The 6,841-nt window shown below is 33.9% G+C and overlaps 1 pseudogene; it reads left to right on the top strand.

The window, feature by feature from the left end:
- Positions 1 to 3,395: 3,395 nt before the first annotated feature.
- Positions 3,396 to 6,841, top strand: part of LOC141827054 (glucan endo-1,3-beta-glucosidase-like) — a 4,951-nt pseudogene continuing 1,505 nt past the window's right edge.

Here is a 6,841-nt window from a genome sequence, read left to right as displayed (position 1 = left end):
TAAATTTATTTCTGTAGAATATCTTTCATTTAGTTTTGAATCTAAATGTACTTTTAAAGATTTTTGTAAATAATCTCTTAATCCATCTGCTAAATGTGTTCTTAGAACTACACTTGTACAATTAAAAAATTAATAAAATAAAAAAATTAATTACAGAATTTAATAAATTAAATAATAAAATTTTTTATATTTCAATATTTTGAAGTGATCATTGGCAAATATATTCGTATATGGGTGTGACTTACTATTAAATTGATAACTCTTGAAATATTCAAAAAAAATATTAGTTTATAGAGTTTTTGATAAATTACATATTACTCATGACATCTCACAATTATTATGTTTAATTTTAGAAGAATATAGATTAACTCATAAAATATTTTCAATGTCATTTGATAATGTTAATTCTAAGACCGTTAGTATTGAAGAAATTAAAATTTATATCAATTTATTATTGATGATTTTTTTTATATTTGTTACGTATGTTTATTTTAAATTTATATATTCAAGATGAATTAAAAATTTTAGAAAATCATATTAAATCAATTAAAATGGTTATTTTTTATTTATGATCATATCCACCTATAATAAACAATGAGGTATATTTTATAAGATTAATGGAATAAGACCTAAAAAGTTCGTGTGATATACTAGCACATTGAAAATTCAACATACCAATTATTACAAGATTCATTTCAATATAGAAAATTATTATATTTAATTTTTGGTATAAACTATTAATAATACCAATATATATTTATTTTCATACCAATGAAATATATGTAATAGTATTTATGATATTTTAAAAATATTTCATGATGCAACGAAATAACTTTTTAATTTTTATTATTCTACTTCTTATTTAGTTTTAATAAATTTTTATAATGTAGTACTAATTTAAATGAAAATATTAATAATGAATATTTATCTCCTTGTGTATTATCAAAGAAAATAAAATAAGAAAATAATTTTTTATTATTTCTAAAATTTATTTAGTTGTATTTATTTTAAATTGTAGATATAAATTAAAATTTTTATAAAAAATATTAATTTTATATTATGATATTTTAATTCCATTTAAATATTCTCTATCTCCTCATCTTAATAACCTTGTATATAATATTAAAAATTATTTATATAATATTTATAAAGCATATAATAAAATATGAAATATAATTAATATTTCTGAAAAATAAAATATTAGTAGTAGTAATTTAAAACTTACGAAAGTACATATTTTATATATTAAAAGAATTGCTCACGAAGATCCTTAAGTTCCACATAGAAATTTAAGAATTATTTTACGACTTCTTTTTATTTAATGAAGTAGATAACGAAGTGGGTTTCGATATCCTAAGTGGTGGTTATAGAAGGCTTGAACCTTTCCCGTCTTTTCCATGATCGACAATGAAATTTTAGTTTATCTAGTGTCAACAGTTATTATGGAACATATGTTCAATTGACGGTAACATATTGGATGAATGACAATCAACTTTGTCTCTTGACTCATTGGAAACCAAACATTACTCGATGATTAGACCCAAGTCAAAAAGAGAATCCAAAAAATATAACTTTTAGATAATGATGAAATTGAATAATTTGATACTGAAGGAAGGAAGTGAGTACAAGGACGCGCGGATCCAGGAAAAGGAGGTTGGCTGGGCTTTGGGTGCGGAAGGGATGGGCTAAGTAAAAAAATTTTACAAAAGAACCAATGTGTAATAATTTAATAGTGAAAACGTTTTTACAAAAACTTTTTTATAATAGATTAAAAAATTTTAGGGTGGACTAGAGCCTAGGATAGCCCTTGAGAAGATCCGTCCCTGACTGAGTAGTAATGTCACCGTCCTTGGGGCATGGTGCCGCAGTAGGACATAAGGTTGTCACTCAGGCACCTACGATTCAATCCCCAGCTACAACGCATTTGCAGGAATTTTCCTCCAAATGAGGAACACAATCACAGGATATTAGGCGTCTGGGCTGATCATTGTGTGCACTTCCTGATTTATCTTGGTGGTTGGTGGAAAATTTTCGTGGAGCTGGGTCGATCGCCTCAGGGATAGTCAATGAGACTAACTGAGATTTATCATTTTTTTTTTAATGTCACCTCTTAAGGTAAAAAGGTAAAAAGATTAGAAAACTATTTGAATTTTGATTCCTCAATATTCTAAAGGAAATAAGTACAAATCTTCTTTTATTTATTTTTATAAATTTATAATTTTTATTTATTTAATATAATAATATTGAACCGTGATGAATTATAAATCTAATCAAGAATCATAAACGTTTAGGATGGTTAAGATTAAAGGTCAACTTGTTAAGAAATATCGAATCAATGGTTATGAACCGTCAAACCAACAGTTACGAATCAACAATTTTGAACCATCGAATAGGTGATTTTAAATCGTAGAATCTTAGTCCTGGTCAGGTCTAGATGCGAGGGCAATGAAGTATACTCTTATATTTTAAAATGTTGTTTTGGATTCGGATCGAGCGCTCCTCTTATACAAAATAAATAAATAAATTATCAAATTACAGTGTTATGGTCGTAAGGATACGGGGTCGGATCCGATCGAGAAAAACGCCCGAGTCGAGTCAACCATCTTGGAGCAGCCGACCAAGGCATTATGACCCGAATCCGAACCCTTGGGTATCCACCCGAATGGTATCCACCCGAATGGTCCTTAAGTCCGACAGGCTGGCTGGTCAGCAGATGATACGGATAACTCCGCCGAGCCAACGCCCGGACGACCCTATATAGCCGCGTGCCCGACTCGCCCCGGGGAGTCGGGGCTTGTCAGCAGATGATACGGTTAACGCCGCCGAGCCGACTCCTACCCGATTGAGCAGAGTACCCGACTCGCGTACGGGGCCGAGTCGTACCCTCTGTCACCGACCACTCCTTTTTCTTGTCCTATGGCCGGCCCATCTGACACACCCCTCACTGGGTATGGCAACGCGCCGCCTAACGTACGCCCCTGCCAACAGTGTACCACCTCATTAAAGACGTCACTCCTCACAGGTACGGAAGGTACTCTCAAGGTAAGGTTCACCTTGCCTTGTCCGTGGTACGAGCATCCTCCTCCTTATATAAGGCGAGCCCCTTCACAGGGGCCAGGTATGATCTCATTGGTTTTTCGTCATCTTCTTTCTATTATCTTCATCTCCAGACGCCTGACTTAAGCATCGGAGTGGTCGCGCCGGTCACACCGGCCTTCCTTCTCACGGTGTTTGTGTTTGCAGACTGCCGGCGATCCTCGTTGCCGCCTCTCCTTCGCCTTCATTTCACAAGTGTGGTGCTGAGGACCAGCTGCGCATCCAGAAGCTGTTCTTGACGGGAACATATTTTGGCGCCGTCTGTGGGAAGATAACAAGTCCCGAATCGAGACGTGCTCATGGGCGAACCGCAACAGCCTCAGCTCATCACTTTGACGCAGGAAGAGTTAGATCGGAGGATAGCAACGGCGGTTCTCGCCGTCACTCGAAGCCAACACGAGGCCGCTGCGCAGCCTTCGCGAGTGCCCACTCGGGTCGAGGAGGCCCCCCCGGCCGCCACTCGGCAACAGCGAGCTCCGCCTGAAGCTCCGCGAGCTCCCTCCCTGAGACCCCTGGAGGAAGCCGATTACTATGATGCTTCCATGGAATCGGCCGCAGAACAAACGCCGATTAGAGAGCCCGCCTGCGGGAGAAGGCCCGAGATAGGAGAGGCAAGAGGGCTAGAAAACTCTCCCTTCATACGCCGAATCCTAGATGAGGAAGTGCCTCGGCATTTCCGAATGCCTCAGTTCCCGGAGTACACTGGGAACACCGATCCGGAAGATCATTTGGGTCGGTTTGAAAACGCCGCCCTGCTGCACCAGTACACGGACGCCATCAAGTGCCGAGTCTTCTTGACCACCTTATCCGGATCGGCGCTCAGATGGTTCAATCGGTTGCAGCCCTCCTCCATCTGGTCCTTCATCGAATTCAAAGGAGCTTTCCTGCGACACTTCGCGAATCAGAGGAAGAATGGAAGACATATGTCGACGGGGCCTCCAATAAACAAGGGAGCGGAGTCGGAGTGCTATTGGTCTCTCCCCAGGGAGAAGAAATTCGGCTCGCGGTACGATTGGGTTTCAAGGCCTCAAACAACGAGGCCGAGTATGAGGCAGTTCTCATGGGCCTGCAGGCGGCAAAAAGGGTCGGAGCCACCCGGGTGCAGCTCCTTTCACAGCAACTCCCACTCCCCTCTAGCAGACGTATCGGTCCCAACACATGATTCTTTAAAAAATAATAAAGTTGATGAGAATTAAAAAGGGATCATGAAAAGTCAAGAACATGTTTTATTAATTAATGGAAATGCACCATCTATGTCTTAAATATTAGTATTTTCACTAAATCTAAAATAGTTAAAGCCTAAGTTCCTAAATAATTATTTATTAACTCGGTTGAACTCAACACTTTTTTGGGTAAAAAAAATCAAAATTTCCTAAATGCAAATGAATGGAGATTCATTCCAATAAATGGATTATTGAACATGATCGGTGATATAGGTAAATTTTATACCTTAAAAAAATTTCTCTTCTTTGAGTGTTAGATACATCCTTCGGGTGGTAGATATAATCCTTCGAGAGGTATATGTACTTTTTCTTAGGGTAAACGTTTTAAGTGGTAGATACACCCCTTCCTTATAGTAATATCACCATCGATTTACAATTATCAACTATTGACTTATTGATATCAATTATTGAATCATCTTTATGTAGGGGTGAGTAAAATTTTAGTTCAACCGAAATAACCGATCAAATTGAATTAATTTGGAAATTCAGTTTGATCTATTGGTAAGTTCAATTTTAAAAAAAATTAATTATTTCAAGTAAATCGGTTTAATTTTGATTGAATTTTGAAATTCAATTAAACCAATCAAACTACTTTTTATTAATTAATAATAAAAAGAGATTTTTTAACTTTTTATTAAATTGATTAAGTTTTTACTTAAAAGTTTAATTTTAAAAATAATTAATTAATTCGGTTATCTTCTAATTAATTAATTTTTTATCGATTCAATTCGATTGATTGAAAAAATTAATTAATTTAATTTTAATAAATTTGATTCAGTTTTAATAGAATGTTCACTCTTATTAATATATAAACTTCAAATTATTTGTTCACCTTTAACTACGAGAATGGATGTAAACAAGAGAACAAATTACATATATTTTCTGAATAAATGATCTGATTGGTATTAGTGACCAAGTAGAAGGTGTTAAGCACTCTTTTAGTTGAGATTTATTAATTTTAATAATCAAGATAAATTATTAAAATTTTAAAGTATAAAATAAATTCAATAATTATTTTTTTCTAGAGTAAACAAATTTCCCTTTGAATGTTAATTTATTTATTCATGCGGATAAAACTGATTAAGTTTTATATTAAGATTTTTAATTTTTTTATTAAACTGATTAAGTTTTTATTTAAAAAGTTTTAATATTTTTTAAAAATAAATTAATTCGGTTGCCAACCAAATTAATAACTAGATTTTTTATCAGTTTAATTTATTGATTTTAATAATAAACATTGATCAATTGGGTTAGTCAAATAACATTTGACGAGTTCGATTTAATAAATTTGGTTTGGTTGTTTCGATTTTAATCGAATGTTCATCCCTATCTTTATGTACGTTGACACACCATTTCGAGTCTTATTCATTTGGATAAGATAAATAAGTTTGAGAAGAAACTCTTCCTCACATATGGTAAAATTTCTTAAATGTATTGTCCTATGTACAATTGATATTAATAATTGTCTTCGTAGACTTAAAATAGAAGCACTGTAAATTATAAGTCATGATAAACCTTCATAGCCATAGAACTTTTTAGGATAAGGATTTCTTAATTTCAAAAGGCTTAAGAGTCTTAATTTTATTATTATTAATTTAAATTAATCAATTGTTAATTGATTGTTTCATAGCTTTAGCTAGATTGAATGTGTCCACAATCATTCAATGACCTCATTTTATTAATTAATCAACAAATTAATTATTTCTAATTAATTAAACTAGCTGCTATATATCCATGCATTCTCAAATACCAATGCAATTGAAGATGGGAGTGTTGTATAGAGTTGTCAAACGGGTCAATCTACGGTGGGACGGGCCAATCCATGGTGGGCCCATCATATGGCGGGACAGGGCTGACTGACTTACCAACTTAGCGAGTTGAAAAATCTCCAACCCAACACAACTCAAGGCGGGCCGCAGGTTAGGCAGGCCAACCCATGGACCTGTTACAAAATATTAAAAATTTTAAGTTTGAATTATAATTTAAATTAATTAAGTTGTAATTTTTAAGTTTGAATTGTAATTTAAATGGATCAAACTCACTAATTCATTGAGTTTTCTACTTTAATTTTAAATTTTAAAATAAATAAATAAACTTTCTCAATCCGCAGACCAATCCAAATCCATCGCGAGTCAACTCACGCAGGTCACAGGCCTAGGCGGCCCAATCCAATCTGAACTCATCTTAAAATGGATTAATAAAATTGTAACCCAATCTGCCTAAATTATTTGGCGAGACGGGCTAATCTGGCGGGCCTAATGTAAATTGACGGTTATGGTGTTGTATAACAAACAATTTAATTACTTTAGTAAAAGAAGAAATAGAAACAGAAAGAAAAGAATATAGAACAAAACAAAACTAAAGAAAAGATGCATGTCTTAAGTATATATCTTACAGGCCTTCAAAAGAAAATCTTTTACTTTAGTAAAAGAAAAGAGAAAGAAAAGAAATTAAATACTTAAACTAAATATGACAAGCTAGGCTTTTAGTTTGTCACAAGCCTCCTCCTTTATGTGGATTGC

The sequence above is a fragment of the Curcuma longa genome, chromosome 1 (assembly GCF_044706935.1).
Source record: "Curcuma longa cultivar G26 ecotype Majalengka, Jawa Barat chromosome 1, ITB_CL_G26_1.1, whole genome shotgun sequence".
NCBI lineage: Eukaryota > Viridiplantae > Streptophyta > Magnoliopsida > Zingiberales > Zingiberaceae > Curcuma > Curcuma longa.
This window is presented reverse-complemented; position numbering and strand designations above follow the sequence as displayed.